Source organism: Natator depressus, chromosome 6 (genome assembly GCF_965152275.1).
Source record: "Natator depressus isolate rNatDep1 chromosome 6, rNatDep2.hap1, whole genome shotgun sequence".
Classification (NCBI taxonomy): domain Eukaryota; kingdom Metazoa; phylum Chordata; order Testudines; family Cheloniidae; genus Natator; species Natator depressus.
The window spans coordinates 57,423,955-57,434,175 of record NC_134239.1 but is presented as its reverse complement, the minus strand read 5'-3'; the positions used below and the strand labels follow the sequence as shown (position 1 = coordinate 57,434,175).

General features: G+C 45.2%; 1 protein-coding gene across 7 annotated transcripts in view; it reads left to right on the top strand.

The window, feature by feature from the left end:
- The first annotated feature begins 332 nt into the window (after positions 1 to 332).
- Positions 333 to 10,221, top strand: part of TP53I11 (tumor protein p53 inducible protein 11) — a 49,443-nt gene continuing 39,554 nt past the window's right edge. For 3 of the 7 annotated variants that reach the window (XM_074955326.1, XM_074955320.1, XM_074955319.1), the window contains exon 1: positions 462 to 678. The gene's annotated coding sequence lies outside the window, so the exon portion shown is untranslated. The other 4 variants (XM_074955323.1, XM_074955327.1, XM_074955324.1 and 1 more) reach the window with 4 other exon arrangements.

The following is a 10,221-nucleotide window of genomic DNA, read 5'->3' as shown; positions in this document are numbered from 1 at the left end:
ATTTAATTCACTTTAATTCACTAAAGGCTACAATTTAGTCTGGGGGGGTTTAGTGACTTGAGCATAACTCTTACTTTTTTAATATACTGTATCCCCAAAGTCCCCCAATGGATTTACGGCCACATAAATAATGCATAGCTGAGGGTACATTATTCCTGCTCTTATAGTAAAAGCTAAATCGGCATGGGCTAATCTCACGCCGTCTCTCTAAAACTAAGCAGTATAATAATGTGGATGCACTATTTATGCATTACGGTTAGTGTGGTGCTACACTCAGTCAATTGAAAAAGTATGCACGGTGTGCTCTATTAATTACGGTAAACGTGCTCCTGCAGACTTGATTTCTAGGCGCTCGGTTCCTGCTGATGTCGCTTAAGCTAATCACCACAGCGTGTGGGTGGCAACTGCACAGCGGTTTTGCTTTTCGGTGCGACGTGGGATTGGTGTAATATGGTAATGTAGAGGAGGTGCTAGGTTTGGCTCTTGTATTATGGTAAGTGTAGATTACACAAAGGGCCCCCAGCGGAGAGCGCTCCGTCTAGTCAGTTTCTGTCTCTGCAACTGACCAGCAAGATGTGAATTTGTCTCTGGCTGTGGAAATTATTTTTCACGTGGGGGTGTCGTTCGATAGACCACGCAACCCCCCCTCCAACTCCAGGGAGAACATGCTCTAAGGCTGTAAGTTTGTGTTCGGTTTCAGTGCGATTACTTCTCTCTCTTCCCCCCAATTTCTAGCCCAGCATTTCTCGGTCTCTCTCTGTGGAAACGTTTCTTTGCTGCTCGCTAGTTTGAGCTGGTCTGGCGGGCCCCTGTTGCAGAAACTATTTTTAGGGGTTTCCCGGAGTCAGAACAAACAAAGGTACCACGATGCTACACAGAAACCGCTCGTGTCTTGGGAAGACGCTGCACGGATGTCTCTCTGCTGCGCCGCCTGTGTTTCTTTGCACCTCCGGCTGGCTTGTGGTGTGCTGGCGGACTGAGGGATTTGCTGATTCCCCCTCCCACGTTCCCAGTATTTGCATTGACTTTGGAGATGGAAAGTTGTAAAGCAATGCAAATCCTTTCTGGTGTGGTTTTGTGTTAAGAGCCACTTCCTGCTCACCGGTAACGAATAGTTCGGGGAACCGCTGTAATGGTAAATGCCTTGAGATTTCTCACTTCATCTTTGTTTCTTAGGAATAAGCAGTTTGTGCATCTTTTTTCCACTCAAAGTATTGGCATGAAATTCACGTGAGCGGACAAATATTGGTGCTGTGTGTGTAGGGATGTGTGTGGTAATGTATTGTTTGGGGGGGTTGTATGGTAATCGTTATACAAGAGTATCAGAAAAACGCTTCCAGCTGTTTAACCTGTATGCACGTGTGTGTGTTTGCGGGGGTCTTTGCATTTTGATATGTGATAGTGCTACATGTATCGGAGAAGGACATCCCTTTGTGGGTGAGGAAGCAGGTAATCTGCCTGTAATTGTAGGGGGTTTCCTTTGCTTCTAGTTAGTGTGCTGCTTGTTACAGTAATGATGGGCTGTGTGTTTGTCTCAAGGAAACATCAGTGAGAGAAAGGGCTGTGAACTGTAGCATTACTTTGAGACTCCCCATCTGCAGAATCTGAAAATCCAAGTGTACAGTTTATTTTGCCTCTCAATTCTCTGTCTCTGTGCAAATCAGTAACTTCTACTCCTAAAGCCACTTCCAAATTTCCCAATGCAAAACTTTGCAAAGGCATGTAGGAGAGGTTACCCTCTCCAGTCTCTGCCAAGCATGAGTAGTGGTAGGGCAAGAGGTGAGTGGCTATGTGGCCTTTCTGGACTCATGCTGCCACTTGCATATTCCATCCTATAACACTTCTACTCTAAAGAGCTGCCACAGGGTAGACCTGAAGTGGACAAAGGCAACTGTGGCTGGCAGTGATTTGACTTTTATTTTTTCTTCTCTGGGTTAGGGAGTGGAGCTCCTTGTGTCTAGAGAGATACAACTCCTCTGCACCCGATGAAGTGAGCTGTAGCTCACAAAAGCTTATGCTCAAATTGGTTAGTCTCTAAGGTGCCACAAGTACTCCTTTTCTTTTTGCGAATACAGACTAACACGGCTGCTACTCTGAAGCTCCTCTTGTATCAATTGTGCTTTTTTTGTTGTTTTTGCTCCCTGTGCATCTTAGTCACTGTCTGCTTTTACAACAAACAAGTTATAAGTCCACTCACATTTGCTTCTCAGTTCACCAAGCTGTGGGAGAATAAACTGGATTTGACCATGAGCTGACATAGTTGATTAGGACTATTTCACCTAAAGAACCCTAAATAGTGGGTACTGATGATTTGACATCTGCATGAGCACAATGAAGGTATGCATGGTGCTTTACATAGGAAGCAAAACCTGGTAACTGCCACACAATCTGAACTGATCATGAGACAGGGTGCTGAAGAACATAACAGACAGGATGGCCAGATGGAAGGAGAAGGAAACACCTTAGTCTGTGTGAGCATTGCTTGGCTGGCACAATCGGTATCCTGTCAACGTCTAGGTGGTCAGCTCTTTGGTGCAGAGATTGTCTTCAGCCAGTGTTAACGTGAAACACTAGAATTGGTAGAAAGAGGGAGGTGCAGGGTCCAAATAAGGAAGTGGCAGGTGACCACAGATGAGATGTAGGCAGGGGCAGAGCCTTAGCTGTGCAGAGCAGAAATTTGAAATAAATGCAGTAGGGGACGTGTATGAGGCTGGGGTCTGTGTGATCTAGACACAGCTAGAAGTTAATTTTGGCATTGGTATTTTGGATACTCTGTAGTAGAAGAGCTATGTGGCTGTTTAGGAGCCTGTGGAAAAGGAACCTATAGCACCGAGCAAGAGAGGCAGGGACAGATAAGGATGGATTTCAAAGCTGTTATAAAGGAAGCAGCAGCAGTATATCACAATAGCACATGTGAGGAAAAGAGGGGAGTTGAGAGTGCCTGAAAGCAGGAAAAATCATGGGATTATCTGTTACGCTGGAGGAGGTTGAAGGAAGGATGAAGTCAGAGGTGGAAAGAATGCAGCTCGATTTAAAGATCTTTCTAGGTGCTCATGTGGCCCCCATTGCCCTAGTGTAGAAGCTCTTAAACATTAGCTCTATTTCAGAAGGGCAAGCTGGGAGTGTGAAACTGTATTTAATGGCGGGTTAGGTGGGGTTTCCAATCAAGTTAAGATGGCTTGACGTGTGTGTGTGTGGGGGGGGGGGGGTTGGTTGTTATTCTTCTAGTCCCTAGGACTGTGTGTGCACATGCATTCTCCCCCCCCCCCCCCCCCCGGAAAAATTTCTCCCCATCTCAACAATAGGGAGTGAGAAGGTAGACATGGCTCCCACTAGTCCCCACCTATTAAATCACTGGGTCATTTGTAACTGCACAGAGCAGGCCTCAAGGATATGGTAGTAAAAAGGGTAGCAGCTGCCAATGCTTCCTCTACACTAGAGCTACCACCAGTGCTACTGTATGATGAGATGTTAGGGCATGTCTAAGCTGTAATTATACCCGCTGCTGCCCTGTGCTGGCTTGTGGGGCTGTTGAATTGTTGTGTAGATGTTTGGGCTGGAGCCCAGGCTCTAGGATCCTGTGAGCTGGAAGGGTCCCAGAGCTCAGGCTGTAGCCTGAGCCCAACTGTCTACATGGCAATTAAAAAGCCCCCAGATCAGCTGGCATGGGCCAGTCATGGGGGTGTCTCATGGCAGTGTTAATGTGCCATTAGAGCACGCCAGGGGAGAAGCCTTTCTTGCCTTAGTTCACACTCAAGCAGTGGTTCAAGTAGCAACACTGTTTCTAGCGGAACTACTAAGAGACTGCAATATAATGAAGTTCAAGATCCTTGTGTAAAGAAAGGTAACACAAAATTACCACTATGCTTTAGAAAGGGTGATTTCCCCAGAAAGAGGAAGCTTGTCAGAAAAGCCCTGGAGTCTAAAGAAATTAAAATCCTTATACTTGCTATGGAGGTGACTTAACTGACCAGAACAGGCTCAAAGCACGCATTAAAACGCTGTGCAGATGCGCGCGTGCACACACGCGCGCTAAGCACTGACTCCTGACACCCTCCCTTCTCTGTAGAGCCTAGGGATCAATAAGATTTTAATCAAAAGGAGTATAATGCAGTCACTTCCAAACAATGTCCCTGTTTTTTATTATCTCAGTGCTAATCTGGGGCAGGACTCCTCTTTCCTCACAGCAACTTCCATGCAGATCTCTACTCTGGGAGGGTTGAGATCCTGTGGTAGGGAGGAAAGAGAATTTCTTTCATTTAGTCTCCAAGGAAACTTCATTCCATTCAGCAGCCCATGGCATGGCATGTTGGCTGTAGGGGACAGGAGCCTTCTGGGCAGAAGTGCCTTTCCACAGGCATGCCACTGAAGATGTTCTGGGGGCATGTGGCTTGGCTACATGGGAGATGGAACTCCACTAAAGCATCTTCATCAGCTCAGACCAAAAAAAAAAAAAAACCACACACACAACCCATAGCTCTGAGGTTTGGGTCCCAGCCAAAGCAAAATCTTTCTATTGATTTCACTGAGCATTGGATGAGGCCCTAGTGCACATTTTGTTCACTTTGGGCCAAATGCATTTTGTGCCCTTTGACCACCTGGAGCTCCCATTGAAGTGAATAAGAGTTTAAGGCAGTCAGCCCTTACACCACCTCACTTTCTGAGCATCATAAGATCAGGAAGGACTCTCCATTGCCACACCCAGCCCCTATGAAGAGTGTAACAACGAATCAAGAGCATTTCAGGAGCTTTATTTTTTTTTTTCTGAAGCATTAGATTGCAAGCTCTTCGGAAGAGAATCTGCCCCAATGTGTTTGTACAGCAGCTAACGAAGTAGGGTCCCAATCTCTGAATGGAGCCTCTGAAGTGCTACTGCAATCCAATTTTCCCCACTGTTCGAGGCAGGAGACCACACTGTGCAGACCAATGATTGTTAAATTATGGAATGCCTGGATGGACCACTAGTCTGAACTGGAATAGCAGGAATGATACCAGACCAGTGAGACTGAGATTTTGATATGGTATTGCACATCTTCTGTGCCTGTGTCTTTCCTTTGCTGTTGTAGTTTTAATTCTTTCCCTTTCACTGGAAAGATAACCCCAAACAATATAAATAATATTTGTTCATGGTTGTGTGTGGGGGGTTCTTTTGGGAGGGGGGGCCTAAAACCAACAGGCAAGGTCTTGGCACTTTAGGGATACTATTTATAGAAAGCAGATATTTTCACATTTCAAATATAGTAGCATAAAAACAAATCTTTGGAAAGAAAAGGAGTACTTGTGGCACCTTAGAGACTAACCAATTTATTTGAGCATAAGCTTTCGTGAGCTACAGCTCACTTCATCGGATGCACTTGGAGGCTTGTGTCTCTAGAGCAGATTTAAAAATAGCCCTAGGAGGGGACCAGAGATACAAGCTGATGAATTGAATCTTGTAACTTCTTTTGTAAGTTAAGCTTTTTTCTTGGTTCCTAGATGCCAAACTAACTAGGGTTCCCCAGGTCAGATTTCTCTTTTAGCACTATAGGAAGTTATCTGTAAAAATTAAAAATCAAGCTGGAACTTTAAGGCTTTGTCTTACAAATATAACTGAATATGTGAAGTCATTTGTCTTCAGTGCTTTCTACTTTGAGATCTCAAAAGAACTTTATAAAGACAAACTAATTGTCTTAGCCCCTCTGTCCAGCCAGTTAGGGTTATCCCCATTTTCTAGATTGGGAGAATGAGACACAGGAAATCACTTCCCATTACTGGAGGACACACACAATGAGGGTCAGTATAAGAACGCTATAGTCTTGACTCCCAGATCTGTTTCAAATCACTAGACCAAACTCTGTAACGTTTCATAATGAAGATACATATCTCTTTCCCATTCTCCATGTGAACAGCCATGACACCTGGGTGTTCCAGTCACATGAATCATTAACTTTCCCCTTTGGAAAATATCCATAACGTGGGACTGCCTACTTAGCACATTTTTACAGTGCTTGACATTGACTAATTTATCCATAAGATAGGGATGAGTCAGGGTTATTCCCATTTCAAAAGGGTAAACCAAGGAAGAAAGGCAAAGGGACTTTCTCAAGGCCTTCTGCGTCCCAACCCTCTGCTCATTGTGCCAAAACAGTGTCTGCTCCCCTTTTTTTTTTTCCTTCAATGTGGCTGTGGGGTAGAAGCTTGGTGACATCTGCCAAGAGAAGGAGAAAGGGCCAGCTTCACAGCAAGGGCTGGAGAGAGATCAAGAAAAGAATGTCTGTGGTGAATTGTATGTCCACTAGCAGCCTTAGATGGTCTGGGAAACAGTTTCTTCTACAAAAAAAGCCAATTGTATAGGTAGGAGGATGAACTTTGGCTCCTGAATTTACTGGGCCAAGCTCAGAAAGGAGACTGGGATCATCATTATGGGCTTCATTGGTGTTGGCCCTAGCATTTTAATCTGGACTATAGATTTCACTCTTGTATGTCCGAGTGAGTTTGATCCTAAATTGAGCAACAGTTCTATGTTCTGCTGTGGGTTCAGCAACAGTGTGAATGCATGCAGCTGTGCACACAGGTGTGTCCCTTTGGACTTGCTAGCAGCAGCCTGACTGAGGGGTTATGCATCCAAGAGGGAGATTAGAATGCAGCCTCCTTCTGTTCCTTACCATAAAGAAATCCCTCTTCCTGTTTTAAATATAAACCACATGCAAGGTATCTCGAACTGTGACATGCACAGCTGCAAGGGGAAAGTCAGACAGGGACAGCAGTCAGGCCTAGTGCCTGCTACGGGCACAGGGCTTGCAGCTATGCCATTTCAGGCTGTAATCCTGTCAGCCCTCAGAGACAGCAGTATGAGGCTAGCTCAGCAGCTGAGTAAGAGGCCTACAAAGAAAACCCTCAGATCTTGAGAAATTATGTTGGTGACTCAGCAGCTGGTACATTTGCCTCTGACTGACAGCTCTGTCAAGGAACCACTGTAGCACTAAGGGACATAGTGTTGCTAGGGGTGCCATCTTGTATATGAAATAATAATCCTAAGCCTTGACTGTCACTAAAAGATCCCCTTGTGCTTTGTTGGAAGAGTATAGGGAGCAGGTATGTTTTTTGACTCTAAACTTCATGCTTCTCAAAATCCATCTGCAGATTCAGCTGGATATACTATTCATTTGGGGTCACATTCAGCTCTGCCCCAGACTTCCTGTGTCACCATAGGACAGTCACTTATATACTCTGTGCCTCGGTTCCTCATCCTGGGAAGCAGTGACTCTAGAAAAAGATTTGGGAGTCCTGGTAGAGAATCAGTTGAAGATGAACACCCAGTGAGACACTGGTCAAAAGGGCTGATGTGATCCTTGGATGCATAAATTGAGGTTTTTACCTTTGTATTTGGCACTGGTGCAACTGCTGCTGGAATAGCATGTTCAGTTCTGTTGTCCACAATTCAAGAAGGATGCTGATAGATTGGAGAGGGTTCAGAGAAGAACCATAAGAATGATTAGTGGATAGGAAAACATGCCTTTTCATGATGAGCAAAATAGATAGACTCATCAAGTCACCTCCTAACCTTCCCTCTTAGGCTCAAGGAGCTCCAAGTATCCACAGGGGAACACATACTTAATAAAGAGCTCTTAAATTTAACAGAGGAAGGTATAACATGATCCAATGACTAAGTTTAAACTAGACCAATTCAGACTAGAAATAAGGTGAAATATTATAACTGAGTGATGTAGACACTGGAACAATTTACCATGGGCTGTGGGGGATTCTCCATCACTGACAGCTTTTAAATCTGAATTGGAGGTTATTCTGAAAGCTCTGCTCTAGGCATTGTTTTGGGAAAGTTCTATGGCTATGTTTATAGAGGAGGTCAGAGTAGATCGGTGGTTCTCAAATTTTGTATTGGCAGTCCCTTTCACACAGTCTGCCTCTGACTGCAATCTCTCCCGCCCCCAAATAAACTAAAAATGGGGGAGGGTAACTTAATGGGGGCTTGGGGCCCCATGCATGGCCAGGGTCAGGGCTGTCCGCTCATATCCCACATCCCACATGTAACCATCTTGCAACCCCCAGTTTGAGAACCCCTGGACTAGGTGATAATGGTCCCCTCTGGTCTTGGAAATCTATTAGCCTACCTCAGAGGGGTTTTGAGGATAAATGGATTGAAGATTACAGTAATGGGGGAGGGGCATGTAAGTCAGGTAGCATTCTCAAACAGCATTAAAAGTTGCCATATTCCACTGTAGAGCTGGACGTTCCCATACTGTATATAAAGGTTGAAGAGCTCTGGGGGTCCTTAAGGGTGAAAGGCGTTAGACAAGTCAATCACTAAAAAGCGAGACATTCCAGAAAGCATGGCATGTTATGAAACCAGTTTATTTCAGAGTTCCAGGGCTTAGCAAGAGCTTGAATATCCTTCACTCACCCTTTAATTACATGCCATGCAGCTGAAGGGTAATACACAGTGTACACCAGTGAACTAAAAGACTCTGACTGTCCTCCCCAGTGACCAAAGTAAAAGTGCAGGAACTTGTGTTGCAGATTCCTGAGGAGCCAGATAATGTTTGCTTGGCAAAGCCTGGGGATTTGCCATGTGACTAAAGACTAAGTCCAGGATATTTGTGCCCTGGAGCAGAAATTACTATGGGAAATGCTTAATAATAAAGGAACACCCAAACTTTGCCCTGCTGTGGGTTGCATTTGAAGCTTGCCAGGAACTCAAGGGCTGCACCTAATATGGTGGACAAATCTGACTCTGTAGTAATAGATCCATAGTCACTCAGGACTTTAAGATAGAGAGAACAGGACGTTGCCAAAGCATAGGCCCTTAACACTTGAAGTGGAGACTCTGGAAGTGATGACAATATAGGGCTTAGGACACACTTGCTCAGGTATGACATACTGTTGAGCACAGGAGAGTTGTAACACCAACGTACATGCAGCTGTGCTGATTCACTACTGTGCAGATTCTGAACATACCCTTGTTCTAGTGTGCTGGATAGAACCTGGGCACTACCCTGTTGCACATCACACCCTATGTCAGATTTGATGAGCCCCTTTGACTCCTGTCCCAGCTGTTGCCAATGAATCTATTGGGATGGATTAAAGGTTGATCTTATCCAGAGATATGAATGAAGTAGCTGAGCTAAAATGTCCTGAGTAAATCAAGTTACCACCCTATCTACAGCACAAAGCAAACAAAGATAAGAATTTTATTAAGATGTTAAAATAAAAAGAAAACAGTACAGAGTTTAAGCGTAGAAGTTTCTGGTTATCAGGGAATAACGTATAGATTATCAAGGGGTATGAAGTTTGGTTTAGGAGCAGCTGGCGTAAGGAATACATAATCTGCAATATCCCCAATTGGGGGTAAAAGTACAGACATTGAGATGAGGGTATGTTCGTATAATGGCTATGTTCAGGTGTGGAGTATAATGAGTGGGTACAATGATGAGGATGGATTTACCCTCATTTGGTGAGATTTAATACTCGGAGTTTATGGTTCCAGTTCATATGGTCCAATGGAAGAAGTCTCTCGTTCCCTTTCTCATAGTTAGATGCATGATGTTCCGGCTCACACCTCCTGGTACTGTCGGTGGCCGGTGATGTAATCAATGTAGATGTCCCTGGACCATCGGATGGTGTCCGAGACCATGAGGCGCCACATGAGCCCTGCATAGCGTCGACTGATCCCACAGGTCTGCAGCACACGCTCGTTGCAGGGGTCCCAGGTGCCCAGGGCTCCGACGATCAAGGCGTCCATCTGCACCTGGTAGCCCTTTGCTCTCAAGGTGTCTGCTGGGGGGTGTATTTTTCTATTTTATGACCTCAGGCTTCGTGGAAGGCTGGGGTCCTGTTCTCAAAGGAGACCATGATGTCGACAAGGATGATCTTTTCCTGAGCCTCATTGGTGACTACCACGTCAGGTCGCAACTGGCTGTCGATAGCGCAGTTCATGGCAACCTCCCCCAGACACAGTGCGATGGCTTTCACCAGGCAGTTCTGGATGGCATTGTGGTGCAGCTGCTACATCTCCACCTTTTTGTTGATCCCTGGGAAGTATTTGGAGCTAGCTGAGAAAAACAGTGTCAGCCCTGTGAGTCGTTATCTGAAGCCACAGAAGAGGTAGCAAGGGAAGTACTAACTGAAGTCTGAGGGCAAGTTTACACTACCGAGCTGCATTGGTGCAGCTGCGTCAATATGGCGCATCTGTGAAGAGGCGCTATGCCGATGAGAGAGCACGCT